At 41.1% G+C, this 17,696-nt stretch overlaps 1 protein-coding gene across 1 annotated transcript in view; it reads left to right on the top strand.

Moving 5' to 3' along the window:
• Positions 1 to 8,929: 8,929 nt before the first annotated feature.
• Positions 8,930 to 17,696, top strand: part of palm1b (paralemmin 1b) — a 45,787-nt gene continuing 37,020 nt past the window's right edge. The window contains 1 exon segment of the mRNA XM_034195300.1: positions 8,930 to 9,162. The gene's annotated coding sequence lies outside the window, so the exon portion shown is untranslated.

The raw sequence follows: 17,696 nt of genomic DNA, 5'->3' as shown, positions 1-17,696 counted from the left end.
GAATGGGTTACAAACGAAGCAGCCATTTTCTACTGATCTGCGTATGTGTGCCAGGAAGTTAACCTTTATTAATAAAAACTATTATTATATGTTTACAACGCTACGCACGCTCTGATTGGCTGATTTCTGGTCTGATATTTTCACATATCAGACCATTACCATGACAATCGGTCCAGATCACGTATCACATTATTATAAACCAGAAAGCTAAAAACATAATTAGAAAAACCAAGTCGGACATGAACATACTCCATAATATCGAAACAGCATTGAAAAAACACAGATAAAAAGCTTGCCAGCTAACCTGACCATCTTTTAAGCAAGTTCTTCATGGAGGTGAAGCGAACAGGTCTCTGGCTATGATCCGCTGAGCCAGGTGACGGCGCAACAACCAAAGACCAGAGGGGGGAAGCGTGCGCTGCTCCGTGTTGTGTGACACAGCGGAGCGCTGCTCTTACAGACAACAGTAGATTTTGATGAATCTGCGTGTGCAGCAGTCAGTGCGTGCAGGAGAGAAAAAAGCTTGAGTATCGATCTTTTTATACGTGGATCGTTCAATATCAATACCAGCGTTGGTATCGATATAGCGATATTAGGATCGATCCGCCCACCTCTACTGAGCAGTGCGTCAACTGATGGCACTAAAATTTCTTCAACTTCTCAATGAAATGTCAGTGGATAGGTTCTCTAGTATGACCAGCTATTTATTTTTAAATGTTTTTGAGGACGTAATTAAGAAAGTCGTTATACAAGTGTGTTTTACAATTTGGGGTGTGTGTTGTTGTCTCTTCACACATTTAGAATTTGAAGAACTTCCCCGTTCCTTTGTGCTGTCTTACCTCAACTCCCACGCATATTTTCAAATGCATAAATCTCTTCCTTGCCAGGGAAAACTGTCAGATGTGTCACAATTTTTAAATGAAGCTCTTGGCAGAGGATCGTGCACTCTTACAACCGTCTGACCCAGTTTCAGTCCTTGCATCCCCTCACTGAAGATGTTGTGGGTTATTATGCATGCTGGCACAACACAAAAATACATCCACACAAGCATTTAATCAACTCTGCAACACTGCATATCACAAAATACAAGACTTGGAAAAATGTACTTTATAAAGTCTGAAAATAGATATCCTATGCTGCTTGCAATAAATGTTCCAGCATATCTGCAAATAATTTCAAAGTCAACCAAGCTGAGTATGATGAGCCATCCTGTAGACATCTGATCAAAGCAATAACATAAGCACAACACTGTATCAGGCTGATTTTTGCGTGTTGTAGATATTCGCGACAGTACGTGACTTTTTCGGCCAGTCATCCTCCATCATCTCACCACTATGCAAGAGATGGTGAGTGAAGATTAGAGAGTAAAGTCAATGCACTGACTGATAACAAAGGGTGGCCCACAGAGTAAAACCACACATACTGTAGTAGGAAAGACAAAACAAGGTATTAATAGAAGGAAGCAGACAACAACAATAGTATTTAAGCACTGAATTTTTTTATGTGTTTTCCATTTCCCTGTATATTAGATTTTAACCAACAATATTTCACAACAAAAGTGGCAAAGTATTTCTTTCGCTTCTCCACAGTGTGCTTGTGTCCTGCATTTAGTAGTTTAGGTGTGCTTATGCCTTGATAGAAGGAAGGAAAAATTTGGAAAATAAATGGCTGAAGAGAAAGGATGTCAGGAAAGAAAAGCAAACGGAACAAACTAAGGAAGGAAGGAATTTTCAAAAATTGGAAAAATAAATGAATAAAGGCAAATGAGGTGAGAAAGAAAGGAAAATTTAGACAAATGAATGAAGAGAAGAGGCAAGCAAAAATATAAATGGGGCAACCTAGGTAAGGAAGGAAGGATGGAAATATTGGTGAAGTGAATGAAGTGAAATGAGGTAAGGAAGGAAATACAAATGGGACAGCGGAAGGAAACAAGAAATGAAGGAAGGCAAAATAAAATGTGAAATTAAATGAAGAAAAAGATGGCATGGAAGGAAATACAATTGAGGTGAAGGAAGGAAGGTTTTTTTTAATTGAGAAAATAAATGAATAGAGACAGGAAGGAAGGAAGGAAAAATTAGGAAAATTTAAGAAGAGAGGAGACGAGGAAAAATACTAGTCCTCGGTAGGGAAAAGACAGAAATACTGGGGGGGGGACAAGGAAAGAAATACAAATGGGGCAAAGGAAGGAAGCAATGAAGGAAGGAAAGAAAACATAAGAAGTGAAATTAACAAAATACAAATAAGAGGAAGGAAGGAAGGAAGAACTGGGAAATTAAATCAGTTAAGGAAAAAGGAGCAAGAGAAGGGGCAAAAGAAGGAAGGAAGGAAGGAAAATTGGCCAAATAAATAATTGAAGAGAAAGGAAGCTGTGAACGAAATCGAAATGAGGCAAAATGAAGGACAATAAGAAGTCCTCAATGCTCCATTTGGTAAAAAGCAGAAATAAAAGAGCTGTCCGTCCACTCTGAGTCTGAACGGAGACTCTGAATGAATCAGCTTTCTTCCGTCACACTATGACCTGTGTAACGACCTCTGATTAACACACATACGTTTGATGCCAACTCGATGCAACACCAGCAAAGCTGAAATCACACTGATGGCCATTGAAAAAGAAAAGAGTAGACAAACAAAAAGACATGCGGACCCAGTAGGGAGGAAGCTCTGGGAGGTAGACAGACGAGCGTGTGGGTAGCTGCAGTGACGGGACACTGACAGAAGGTGCACAGCTAATGATGCTGCATCACTCCACACTCACACCCTCGTATTTCGCGGTGGATCTGTTGCTCCAGATGTGGCACCGCACTGGTGTGTGGATAGTCAGAAAGGACAGTTGGCGACCCAACACAAGCTTTCCTTTCATGTCTGCCAGGAGACAAACACAAAGGAGAGTGTGACAAAGAGACAAATGATGAAAGTTGGAATGAAACATGATCTTCTGATGATTTTCAGTGAAACAGCTCATTACAAACTAGAGCACAAACAAAAAACACAAGGGCTGAAAGACTTCCAGCTCCCACAGCCGTCCAGCTCCCACAGCCGTCCAGCGTACACATCAGAAAAGAACACATAAACAATGTGAGACCCAGATTGATTACTGCAATCATCTGGATCTCACATTGTTTGTGTTCTGTCTTGCCACCAACTGCTATTTTTGTTTTTAACTTCACCTAACATCACCACTTGATGTATCTGACATCAGAGGACTGATACATTTGTTAGCCACAGGAGAAGGGAAGCCTATGTTCAATACCATGTTTAAACATCTGCTGTAGCTTATGTGATATGGTCATTAAGGTATTTTAGAAGATGACCTCTGATTTGACCTTGAACTTGGGCCTATGATATTTACATTCATTTATTATGAGGGGACAGTCCACTGATTTTATCCCCAAGCTTGACTGAAAGTGCATTTTGTTTTGAAGATATCGCCACGGACTAGTAAACTACTACCTCTCATTTGACCTTGACCTGTAACTATTACCTTTCCTTACGTTGGGTTGGAAGAGGGTGGTCCATTGAGTTTATGAACCAAGTTTGACTGGAAATTGATCACTGCATTTTGAAGATATTGCTATGTACATTAGATGATGACCATTGGCCTTGCTATGACCTGTGTTGCAAAAAGGATGAGCCACTGGAGTTGTGCATTGCTCTTTGCGTGTAGAAAATATCATCTTGGATAGTAGATGCTGACCTCTGATTTGACCTTGACCTTAGAACCTATTGATCTTGACATGACCTGTGGTGCAAAGGTCAGCTACTGAGTTTATCCACATGCAATTTCTCTCTGCCTTTTGAAGATACTACAGTAGGAAGTGGATGATTACCTCATATTTTACCTTTGCCTTTGACCTTGATGTCACCTGTGTTGCAAGAGGATCTCCAGTGAGTTTATCTATCAAGTCCTGATTGAAATGAATCTTTGCATTTTGAAGACTTGGCTGCAGGCAGTAAATGTTGACCTCTGGTTTGACCTGGACATTGGATCTATGACCTTGACATGACCTTGCTGTGAGAGGATGGCTTACTGTGATTATTCACTATGTCTGATAGAAATTTATCTTTGCATTTTTTTAAGATATCACCACAGACAGTAGATGATTATCTCTAATTTGACCTTGACCTTAACTTGCGACTTGATGTGATTTGTGTCCTGAGAGGACAGCTCACTGTTTTTATCTGCCAAGTTTAATTGAAATTTATCTTTGCATTTTTTAAGATATCACCACAGACAGTACAGTATTATCTCTAATTTGACCTTGACCTTTAACTTGCGACTTTGATGTGACTTGTGTCCTGAGAGGACAGCCCACTGTTTTTATCTGCCAAGTTTAATTGAAATTTATCTTTGCATTTTTTAAGATATCACCACAGACAGCAGATGATTATCTCTAATTTGACCTTGACCTTTAATTTATGACTTTGATGTGACTTGTGTTCTGAGAGGACAGCCCACTGTTTTATCTGCCAAGTTGATTGAAATTGTGCTTTGCATTTTTAAGATATCACTGCAGACATTAAAAATAAAAACAATATGATATAACCTTTATTGTCATTGTACATATTTCATACATACAATGAAATTTGTCTTCTGCATTTAATCCATTCAAATTACAGTTAAACACAATCCAACCACAGTCCCGTGTCGCAGACCGAACGGTGCCCCCCCCTAAAAATTGGTCCGCCCTGCCTCCACTGCGCATGTGTCATTTGGGACCACAGCAGCTTGTCTGAGATAGTCTCTTCACCCAAAGCGATCAAAGGGAATAACGTGATTATTAACATCAGATGACAAAGTAAAACCTCGTAAATCATTCCAAAGTCAGTTTTAAGCAGAAATGAGACGATAATTGCTGAATCGCTAATGACACTTTGAAATGACAGAGGCGCAGTGAAGGCAGCCGCTATTCTGGCTGCGGCGCTCTGATCACTTCCTCCATCTTTATGATGAAATAATGGTGAATTTATGTGGAAATGATTGTTGTACAAAAGTTTCAGATATCTGTTGCTGAGATAGATGATGACTGGAGTAACACTTGAAGCAGAAACGAGGTGATAATTGGTGAAGCGCGGCTGACACAGAAATAATCCATGCGCAGTGAAGGCAGGGTGGACCGATTTTTTTAGAGGGACCGTTTGGTCGCGACACTGGCACCCGGGGACCAACTCCAGATGTAGAGACGCTGCCCTTGGTCAGGGGCAGAGAAAGCAGCAGACCCTAAATAAGCACGTGTTTTTGATTGTGGGAGGAAACCGGACTGCCCTGGAGGAAACCCCACAGACACGGGGAGAACATGCAAACTCCACACAGGAAGGGCGGGAAGCGATCCCACAGCCTTCTTGCTGTGAGGCATCAGGCAACCTGTGACTTTGATGTGACCTATATTAACGCCAAAGTGTGAATCAGCTGCAAACGTGAATACTGCAAAAATATCTCCTGAAACGTGAATTGCAAGTTTCGCAAAACGGAAATTTCTTCAAGATTTGCTGTATGTGCTGGCTGAGGAGCCAATGGTGCGACACGACGATGACAAGACAACCTGTAGCTGTAGATAATTTCTCTGTGATTCTGGAGCGATGGTTTCATCAGCCAAGTACTGAGAGCAAATGCATCATCAACTACAAAATTATTATTTATCAGCGCGGTGTCCAGCGGACACATTGGTACAACAATTGCGCAGCAATGTGGGTGAACAATCGAAGGCTTGGTGAATTCTGCTTCATGATTACAGGAAGAGCCGATATCGAAGGATCAACAAGTGACTTCGCTGTGAACGCTTGGCTGCCACAAGCCAGTTATCCCTGTGATAACTTTCTGACACCGCCTTCTTAAAACCCCAAAAAGTTAGAAGGATTGTGAGGCCTCACAGTCTGTATTCATACTGAAAATCAAGATAAAACGAGCTTTTGCCCTTCTGTTCTCCCTGAGCTCGCCTTAGGACACCTGCTTTGCCGTTTGAACAGGTGTACCACCCAGGTCACAATCTCCCCACCTGCCACTGTGCCCCCCCCCCAGGACTAAACCAAACCAACTTTTTTAGGTTCCTTAGATGACCCCAAAACACAATCAGGATGTTCCCAAAAATAAAAACTGGCCTCAAGCCAGTTATCCAAGATGGTGTCCAAGATGGCTGAACCGAAAAAAGTTGGTTTGGTTTAGTCCTGGGGGGGTGCAAAGGTAGTGGTCGTAGCTCCCCTAGTAAGAGGACAAACCACAGTTTTGTTGGCCAAGTTTGATTGAAATTGAGCTTTGCATTTTGAAGATATTACCACAGACAGAAGATGATAACCTTTAACTTGACACTGACCTTTAAACGGTTTCCAATAGGATGGATGACCAGTGTTTTTATTCACCAAGTTTGAGTGAAATTGCACTTTGCATTTTGAAGGCAAACAGAGAGACAGACATGGCCACGATGTGCCTCACCACAAGTCTAAACACAGAGCGCGAGGCAAACTGAGGCAGGTAGACACAGAGCGGGTACAAGAGGAAAAAAGGGTCAAACAAAAGACAAGAGTGAAACTTTTGAAGGTTTATCAGCACGGTGCACTGAGGCCACTCGTCCTCTCTCTGCTTTCAAACTGTTTCTCAGCTCCAGCCCTCTAATCTTCTGCATTCACTTTCTCACCAGCCCTCCTTTGCAGCGTATTTTAAAATCTCCTCCTCCAATTTCACTCGCTTATTTTCATTTGGAGTGATTTCTTATTCAGGCAATGTTTATTCATGACGAAGGTTCTGAGAGGGAGATAAGAAGCCAAGTGCTGAGCTGGCCCCGAGGACTGTGCAGGCACCGACTGTCTGCGCTCACGTGCACATACACATGCAAGTAAACAAGCATGCAAACACTTTTAATTCAAACAAATAACTGCACCGTTCAAACATATCATTGCACATGCACACACACATACAAACACACACCAACGTGACAGGCTCAGCCACCCACAAATAGAAGCTCTTTTCTGTTTGTCATCATGTGATGTTTTGTCTGTGGACATCACTATCATCTACCCGAGATGGAATCTCGGATGGATGGTTCTACATCATGTTATCTGAAGCTATTTGATTCCTTCTAGATGTCAGTTATATCTCATAAAGTGGCCATATTGTGCAAAATCCATTTTATATATGCACATAGTTTAAGTTTCAGATTAAAAAAAATCCCAGAGGGTCACATATTTCGGACTCTGCTTGTAGAAATTCCCCTCACTGTAAAACCCGATAAATTAGTTCAACTGAAATATTTTGATGCCACGGATTACCTCAAAGCTGTTGTTTTCAGGCTGCCAATAGTTGTTCAAAGTCATCACAGTGGATCCAGTACAGATCCGCATTGGGATATGAAAGGTTTTACACAAGATACACTGGTTTTACACTTTAACAGCACCTGGTCTGCATAAGTGGTCTCCCAGCCAAGAACAAATCAGGACCTACACTGCTTTAGATCAGAGATCTGGTGCACACAGAACAGAATGGCTGCATCTCAAACTCAATAACTAAACTTAAGAAAGAAACAATAAAAAAACAAAAAAACAAAAACAAATAAACAAAATCAACGATAAATGGTTATTCATTTAAAACTGCAGAATGTAGGATTGGTACCAATCTATTGGTGAGATGGCAGACTGCATTATGCTGTCACAATTCTTTCTTTTACTGGTTGTAAAGGGACCATGTACAATAAAAACCATAAAATGTTTCCATTTGATTCACTGTAACAGAGCCTGACATGAAAGGGTAAAATAGGGTTAAGACAACTCGTCGTAATAGTTGATTATGACAAACTAATACCTGACTCAATTATTTTTCTATTTGTCTGGCAATCTAATTAGCATGTAAATCACTGTTAAAAAATATAGGCTTGGAACTGTTTTGGCAAGGTGTCCTTATGATTTCATTGTTGTTTTCTAGAGACAAGTGCATGAAAATTCAGTAAGGTATATCTTATATATTTCAATTCTAAGGTGGAACTATGCCAGTATACAAAGCTATATCTAAATATCTAAAAAGGAAGCGTAAAATAGGAGAGTAGAAAAGATTAAAGTAGAGCCACTTAGATGCCTGGTCTTGAGAACCAGGGATCGTAGGTTATGTATACATTTCCACTGGGGTTTGATTTATAATTCCTCCTGACTTGAAGAAGATTAATTTGTGAACTTGACAGTTATTACTTTTATTTACAAAAATCGGGAAACTCTCCAAGTCCCCTTTAGCTTCAATTTTTTTGCAGTTTTGTTTTGTTTTTTTATTAAGTCAATTTGAGAGTTTCACTGCTTAGATTTGAACTTTGGTATTTATTATCATGATAACTCGACTAATAATTTAGTTTAGTTTTCCCACCCAAGACAAAACCAAATAACGTCGTCTCCGCAAGTTAGCTTAGCTTTAAATGTGCACGTGATACAAACGTGAGGGTTGGGTGACAAGATGGCGCCTATACTCGAGTCGAGGATCTTAAAACTGGTATTCGTGCACCAACCTGCTGGAAATTGCGTGCAGGTGCCGTCTGAGGAAGCAAAGGTGGGGGGAAAAGGACAGTAATGCTGCCATATTGAAACGTGTATGTTTATAGTTGCAATAACAAATTATTTGTTTTGAAATAAAATGTAAAAAAAAAAAAAGATATATAGCCGACAGAGAATGAGCGCTTTGGGGGGGAGGGAGGGGACTTTTATCAAATCCACCAGTAGGGGGCAGAGTTGAACAGAAAAAACGCTCACCTCTCCTGTGTCTCGGAGAACCGTGTTCGGTGCTGATTTGCGGCTCTCCGGCAGCCGCTGTACCACTCTGTCAGGCTGCTTTTCTTCCAGACGGCATCAGGCTGGAGCAGAGCCAGCAGGGCCCCCGTTCGGAGAGGAGACCCAAACAAAATTCAGTGAGTGCGCGCGCAGCGAGGGCCCCCTTTTATCTCGGGAGGCGTATCCCCTGCTCGTCTCGCGCGCTCCCCCTTCACAAACAATTCAAGACTCCGACCTGATCCGGACGACGCCCTGCACTCGAGATTTTACGTGATTAGGACTGCACCCGGCGTCTTTTTGAAATTTTCTTTAATTTTTTTTTTTATGGGGGTCCATCCTGGTGTTGTTATTGTCGGGGCCGCGCGCACAGGCATCATCACAAACACAAGGCGTCTGAGAGGAGAAGCCAACCGGATCCGCTGCTGAGTAAGTCGTGATTTAGCGCGCGTGTATGTGTGTGTGTGCTGAATGACTTGTTGGGGTGGGGGATGTTGTTTGTTTGTTTTTGTTTTTTGGGGAGAGGGGGGGTTGTCTCTTATTAGATCAGCAGCATCCTCAGGCGTCAGGGTGGAACATGGGGGAAAACGTGCGCTTCATGCTTTCTGTACCGATCACAGAGGCTCACACCTCCAAAATCAGCTGTAATATTCCAAACCCATCCTTTCTCACCTCCTCAGAGGCCCTGCGGTGCAGGTCTGTAGTTTGAACCCCTGATGCAGCCCAGGCCAGCAGGTGTAAACACGACATGTTTACGTGTTCTTGGCTCTGGTGATCTTTGGGGCTCTCGTGCTGGCGGATGAGAGTTGAGGATGTTTTTTTTAATTCATCCCTCCTTTTCCTTCTCTCTCTCTCTGCCTCCGTTGAGCCATCACCAGCTGCAGGAGAGGAGCATGCAGGGTTCTGTGTTGTGATGTGAGCAGTCTGCTCCAACATGGCGCACAGGAGCTGATACTATAACCATTACATACTCCTGTCTGGAATGCACCGGACCACAGCAGTTGGGTTTTAGGTGAAGATCATTGTGGAAGCATGCTGACATTGTCTAAAATTAAATGTGGCTCAATCTGCCGCTGGTACAGCGGCGGCTCCAGAGGTTCTTTTTCTTGGTGGGCCTAGCTGTGGGGGAGAGTTATTTATTTTGTGATAACAGAATTTCAGGTTTGAATTGTCCAGCCCTTCTTTTCTGAACAAGGCCTGAAATACAATGTGGATGTCACATTTGCATCACGACTGTGTTGTGTGTTCATTTTGGCGTTAATGGATTAAACCTTGCATGAGTGATGCATCATGCCAGATACACATGTTGCATCGCGTGTATCGCGTCCCTCTAGAGAATAGACTTGGTGCCTATTTTTCACGGAGCTAAAACAGGCAGAAAAATTTCCTGTCCATCTCAGAGGATAATATTGTAGGGTTACTCTACTACATCTATCTATTAACTTTTAGTAATTAATTTGTTGATTCTGTTTAACAACGGGGCAGCATGGTGGGTTAGTGGTTAGCACTGTTGCCTCACAGCAAGAACGTCATGGGTTCGATTCCCACCTGTAGCCTATCTGTGTGGAGTTTGCGTCTTCTCCCCATGTTTGCGTGGGTTCTTTCCGGGTGCTCCGGCTTCCTCCCACATCCAAAGACATGCTGGTTAGGTAGATCAGAAACTTTAAATTGTCTGTAGGTGTGTGTGTGCAGGTGTGAATGTGTTTTTGTCTATATGTGGTCCTGCAACAAACTGGCGTCCTGTCTGGGGTCCTGCTGGGATAGGCTCCAGCCCCCCACCCCCACCCGGCCCTTAATTGGACTAAGCAGTTGAAGATGAGTAAATGAGTGAGATTAACTACAGCAGTTTTTTTCCTTCCTTCTGGCTTGTTTGGGAGGTCCTGCAACTTAATCTCCCTTGTGAATTGTGTAACAACAAAAATCACACATCTGTTATGAATAACAATAAGTCCCTTTGACTGCTCTCTTGCTTTCACTTGCGGTCACCACAGCAGATCCTAGGTGGATCTGCATGTTAATTTGGCACAAGTTTTACGCCGGATGCCCTTCCTGACGCAACTCCACATTACATGGAGAAATGGTCGGATGGAGTGGTTTGAACCGGGAACCTTCCCTCTCTTGTTATGAATAACAATAATTATGAATTTGTCTTGGAATGGGCGTGGTGGCCAAGTGGTTAGTTCACTTGTTTTCACTTTGGAGGATTCGCAGTTCAAACCCCACCCCTGCTACTTGTGAGAAAGGAGTTGGAGTTGTGTCAGGAAGGGCATCCAGTGTACAACTGTGCCAATTTAACATGCAGATCCACCTCAGATTTACTGTGGCAATCCCGAGTGCAAACAAGGAGGCAACCAAAGGAACTTACTTTACTACTTGTCTTGAACTTTGATTCTCAGGAATCAAAGCCCTAAACAAAATAAAATCCAATAATGAAAGAATAAATTTCAATAGGGCACTGCAGTCTCGTTTGAACCCTGCAGGATATTGTGGGATTTGACCACTTATGAGGACAGCCAGTCCCATTGTACAATATATTTACACACATGGAAAAATGATGTACTGTTTTGTTTTCGGCTGCAATAACCGAAGCAGTCGCGAAAGTTTTTGTTTCTTTCAGTTTCCAGTGGAGAAGGGAAGACGAGGCAAATGGGAGAGGTCATGTTGGTAAGGGTTAGCCTACACAGTTAGCCAGTCATCGTAGTCATCGCGCTCCAGTCATCATTTATCTCAGCGACAGATATCTGAAGCTTTTGTACAACAATCATTTCCACATAAATACAGCATTATTTCATCATAAGAGGCGGCGGACGTAATCAGAGCGCCATGGCTAAACAAGCTGCTATCTGATTGCTGCGTTTTGGACATTTCAAAGCGTCACAGAATTTCACCTCCTTTCTGCTTAAAATGGCCTCATTTCTGCTTAAAACTGATTTTAGAATGATTTAAGAGGTTTTACCTTTATCATCTGATGGTTACTAATCCCATTAATCCATTTGATTGCTTTGGGCGAAGAGACTCCGTCTCAGACGTGGTGCTGTGCTCCGAAATGATGCATGTGCAGATGCAAAAAGTGGACCAATTCTTAGTGGCGGACCATTTGGTCTGCGACACCGGGTCATAAACAACTCGCAACACATGTCCACTTTCCCACCGCATTGTCACTTTTTCTATGCATTTTCACTTTGTTTCCATGTAATTTGCCCAGAAACTCAGAGAAGATGCTAATAAAGAGTACGCTACAACAATGAACAAAACCCCCAAATTAAAGAGCTAATAATACAGTAAAAAAAACTGTGCGACCTATGCGCCAGTACGACTTGTATATGGATTTTTTCCTCTTTGGGAGGTTTTTTTTTTTTTTTTTTTACGGGTGTGACTTGTACTCCAGAAAATATGGTATTAATGTGAAGTCAGTCCCTACAATTCCACATCACACAGCTCCCCAAATTTGCATAAACACGCTAACAGTAAAATGAACTGTCTACTGATAAAAACACACATCTTGTGTGAGTATATTAAACCCACTCAGTAAATCCCTTTGCAGTGATTAAACAATATTGAGTGGGTGCTGTGGAAAATAGGGGGTGCTATAAGATTGAATCAAGAGTATAGTGGTAGTGATGGTGGTGGTGGTATTGAGAAGTTGAGCCTGAAAATTGGATTTTGAATGGCAAATGTTAATTTTATGCTGAGGTTTAATAAGGACATGAAGGTCCATATCTTTTGGATCCTGCTGCTTCCAGTATTACTGTGTGGTTGTAAGACTTTGATGCTAACCAGTGACTTAAGGCGATGCCTGAGTGTGTTTGGTTCTCGGTCTCTCTGGAGGATCCTTTGGTACCTTTGGAATGATGTGTCAGATGAACAGTGATTCAGATGAGAAGTAGCTTTTGCATTTTGAGGGAACGCCAAGTGCAAAATTTTGGCATGATCTAGCATGTAAGTGCTTCAGTACTGATGACCTCATCAAGTGAAAAAGGCCAAGGAGACACCCACGTGTCAACTACAGTATAAATAGATGGCTTCTTTTGGGAAGCACAGATAGGATTGTCTGCCTTGATGGTTCACCAGCAGAACCCAGGGTGGTTCTATAAGGTGATGAAGCTCCCAGACCTCATCTGACCTTCTACATCTCATGATGGTCATGAAACACCACCATGGAGCTGCTAAATATGTAAGACGTAGGGGGGAAAATTGATTCAGACAATTATTAAAGGGGTCATATCAATCTGTTTTTAATCTGACTTTTATATTTTCATGTGCTTGAGTTTAAATGTTAAACATCTGCAAAGTTGGTTGTACAGACATTCGCCTGTCATAGTGTGTTTCAAAAAAAAAAAAAAAAAAAAACATTTTCTTGCATGGACTTTGAGAACTGATTTAGGGTCATTTTGGGGTGCTGAATCCGAATCTGAGCTCACATTTCATCTATCACATTGTTTTTCACAATATGCATGTTCTGCATTGATGGATTATGCAAAAGTTGCTCCTTCACTCACAAGTTTGACTCTACTAATCAAAAGCAGCTTTTTTTTTAAACCAGATTTGTGAAATGTGAACAAGAGCCGCAATAACATTTATGGCATTGAAGAAGTGTACGCGACTGCAGCTTTTGCTTCAATGCTTGATACAAGAAATCTGTTTTCATATCTCAAAAACATGATGTGATTGGCAAAGACTAACACCAGATTCAGAGCCTCCAAATTACCCAAAATCCATTGAAAGACTCGATGCAAGAAAAATCGCGTTTATCAGTGATCCGGGATTGAGTCGAGAGCTTCAGTAGGGCAAACCAAACTTCCCTTTCCAGGTCCACTTTAACCACGTCTGACTGGTGGATACAGAGGCATTCCCAGGCCAGTATGGAGATATAATCTCTCCACTGTATTCCAAAATTTAAAAAAAAACAATACGCAATGTGAAAACTGCTCCATCACACAAAACACCACCTTAACTGAGGTGATAAAACTACATTTAAATACACTTTGTGGAGCGGTGAGTCATGCTCACTGTGTTCACGATGTTCATTGGTTATAATATTTCTAACTGGTTGCAGTGAGCGTGTTATTTTTTCCTGTGAGCCTGAGAAAAATTCTACGGACACACTCGTGAATGAAAATGTGTATCTGATGGAGTTGGTCACAGATAAGTGTGTTGTGAGAGAGGGAGCTATCATCCTTGGTGGGGTTGTGCGTTTTGCAAATTACACTCTCAGTTCACTCAGATGTAGAAATGTTGCATCAGTGTAAGTCTGGCATGCAGGTGCACATGTGCATGTCGATTAAGAAAGTGTGTCACAGAAACATAAGTTCAAGTTGAACATTTTTTTTAATGGCTTCTGTCGTAGCGGCTGTTTTTGCATTTTCAACGTTGTATTGTGTACCGTGTCAAAGCTACAGTTGAACATTTCAAAATGCTAGACAGACCAAGCAAGTAGTACAAAGTAGGACAGTGTTTTTGAAACATGTACAGTATGACTACCACTTTTTCTGGGAAAAGCATATGGAGAAAAAACAAAAACAGTTCCAAGGACAAATTGCAGTGTTCCAGTCTCTGATGCCCTGTCAGATCACATCCTCTGAATTATTCGGTAAGATTAATGTTGACTGTCCACAGACTGAATATTTTGTCCTTGACTTCTCCCACAGACAATACGGTTAATAATATACCCAATACAAGGCAGAACATCTGCAGACAAATAAATTGGACTCTATAATGGTGCCATAGACATGGGAGCTGTTATGGCAAAACAGAAATTGAGAAAATTAAGACTAGGGTTGCAACTAATAATTATTTTTGCAATTGACTGATCTGTTCATTTTTTGATTAATCTAATGATTATTTTATGACTTTACTGATTTATTTATTTTTTTTTCCTGATTGGATGGCCATATGGTTAATTTACCAGTAAGTAATAAAAATAAACTTGACCAAAAAACTTTCAATCTTGCATTATTTTCTGATTTTAAAAGTGTTTATTTGCAAATAAAATAAAATATCAACATATAAAGACAGAAAAAAAACTCCTAATATATTTCATAGGGATTCAATAGAGCATCGCAGTGTCGTTTGAACCGTGTGATATCGCAGAATTTGACCACTTATGGGGACAGCCATTCTTTTATTTTCGGCTTCAATCACCGAAGCAGTCGCGAAAGTGCACTTTTTTCGGTTCTCGTGGAGAAAGGAAGACGAGGCAAATGGGAGACGTAGTGTCAGTAAGTGTTAGCCTACACAGCTAACCAGAGTAGCTACGTTCTCTTGCCTACACAACCGCCTTGACACATTTGAGCTCTGGGTCAAAAAGAAACTACAACTACAACACACTTCCCACTGCATCATCACTTTTTCTTTGCATTTTCACTTTGTTTGCATGTAATTTGCCCAAAAACGCAGAGAAAATGCCATGTATTTTTTCCCAGGAAGTAGAGAAATTACATCATATGTGTCATATTTTAATCCTTTAGTGCCCGCCCTCAAACGAGACTGTGGTGACCAATTGTCAGTTATTTTCATAAACAGCTAATCTGGTGATTATTTTCTGTATTAATCTATGAGTTGTTTGGTCCAGAAAATGTCAGAAAATAGTGAAAAATATTGATCAATGTTCTCAAAGCCCAAGATGACATCCTCAAATGTCTTGTTTTATCCACATTCCAAAGATAATACTGTCAGAGAGGAAGCAAGAAATCAGAAAATATTCACATTTAAGATGCTGACATCAGAGCATTTGGACATTTAACAATAAATTAATTCATCAATTAAATAATAAAAACAAACCCAGAACAATTAATCAATTACCAAAATAGTCAGCGATTAATTTAATTAATCTTTGCAGTTCTAATTCAGACTAAAGATGGATTGGTGTCACTAATATTGGTGAAAAAAAAAGAACAGAGCAAAAACATTTTGATAAATAAAGTACTGGCCTCACTATTAATTGTGCAGTTGTCATTTAATCATGAGTGGAGACACGAGAGGTCCAACATTGACCTCAGCCGGACTCTGTGTGTGTGTGTGGGGGGGGGGGGGGGGGGGGTTGTTTCCGGGCCCGTGCTCTGTGTTGTGTCAGCACTTGCTTTTTTCACCCAGTTATCATCTGGCATCATGGCCCTGGTCACTCACATCACACACTCTCTCTCTATCTCTCTGGATCCACTTCACCAGTTTGTATGGAAATGTGCTGGTACCTAGAAGATCGTCTGTTCCCAGTCCTCGATTGATAGTGTGAAATTATTACTACTAAAGCAATTAAACCACGAGCAGTGGCCTTCACAAGCCTCAGTTGCTCCAACTGCAATCCTCAGTGGTCAATGCTGACCGATATCTCCCGGGAGTGAACATATAGCGGTTTCACAAATGTGCACATTAACTCAGAAAAAACACCCCAATGAATACATTTTAACCACCAATCAACCGCCGTAATCTTGCATCGAGATTATAAGCAGGACTCAGTGAACTTGGTGATCACAATGTTGAATACCTGTAGGATTCTGAAGAGAGGGAGAAGGGGAAGGACTCTGAATTCTTTGTCCTTGGAGTCGTGTAAACCTTCCCTAAAAGTAACCTGGAGATAAGACAGGGGTAGAGAGGAAAAGCAAGATTAGGAAGAGGAGAGGTGTGAAAATCAGGACACAAGATCGGCTAGGGCACCGAGTGGAAGCGTGGCGCGCGGTGATAGTTCCCAACAGCACTGCTATACTAAAAATTTCTGGGGAGAACCCTGAGGTGCGTCAAGAAAGGCATCCAGTGTAGAATTTGTGCCAAATCAACATGCAAATTAAAAATTAGATCTGCTGTGGCAACCTTGAGTGAAAACAAGGGGAACACCTGGAACATTTTACTTTTTATTAAAGACAGAGTAAAATTCAATGAAAATATTCAAATGATAATTGCTAGCAAATGTTACTTGAGTTATTCTTTTAGAAAAACTAATATAGGGAAGTAAAATTTACTTAAGAATACCCCTTGTAAAATTTACTTGGAATTTCTGAGTGAAAAAACTTTCCTAGGTTTTTTTTTTTCAAGTAAATATTACTCCAAATTTTTTCAGTGCTTAACCTTTGACCAACTGCTACAAAACCGCATCAACTCTAAATATCTATCCAGATAACATTCCCACCATGTTAGAAGGAAATCTTTATTACCATTTTTGATTCTGCATGTCCACAGACACACACACACACACACACACACCAGTAAAACCAACACCCTGCTCTCCACTTTGCCAATGCCCAGGGTAACAGAATCGTGGTTGGAAGCTAGCAAGATGTGAATGAATTGTACAGCACAGACTTTCACAATATTAATATACTACCACAATCATTTTATAACTGCAATTTTTCAGTTATGTGGCTCAAATGGTTGGAACATTGTCAGTGGAGGACAGCAGGAAGCTCACATGTTCACATGCTGCCCTGAGAAAGTCATTCCAGAGTGAATGATAGTGACAATTACACTCGCAGGCTGAACTGTCATTAAGAAGCCATTTATACAGTGGTTATGAAATGAAATGTGATTAGTAAGACAGCTGCAGAAAAAAAGGAATGATGTTCATCACAGAGCGTCTTACAAACTAGCTTCGTAGGGTAAAAGAGGAATTAACATTAAAAGCTTGCTCAGTCAGCATAAGGCGCCAGTGAAATTCACCTTCTCTCCTTCCATTAGCGTCTGCTTCCTCTTTTCCTCCTGGTTTCTTTTTTTGTGTGTGTACTTTTTCTTAAATTACTTCCTCTGAAATTGCTGCTTTGTCTGGAATGACAAGGTAAAAGAGGGTTTTTTTTTTTAAGCAGATTCTCTGTCTCATGATAAAGTGTCATTTTTAGCCTCAGAGTCCATTTAGTTTCACACGAAAATGTGCTCAGCAGTTTGTGTTTGCGCTCTTAAATTCCCCTCGAGCACCAGCACGAGCGCGCCCACACTCTCATATGACGATCATCGGTGTTGCTACAGAGATGATATCA

This window comes from Thalassophryne amazonica, chromosome 19, assembly GCF_902500255.1.
Source record: "Thalassophryne amazonica chromosome 19, fThaAma1.1, whole genome shotgun sequence".
NCBI lineage: Eukaryota > Metazoa > Chordata > Actinopteri > Batrachoidiformes > Batrachoididae > Thalassophryne > Thalassophryne amazonica.
This window is presented reverse-complemented; position numbering and strand designations above follow the sequence as displayed.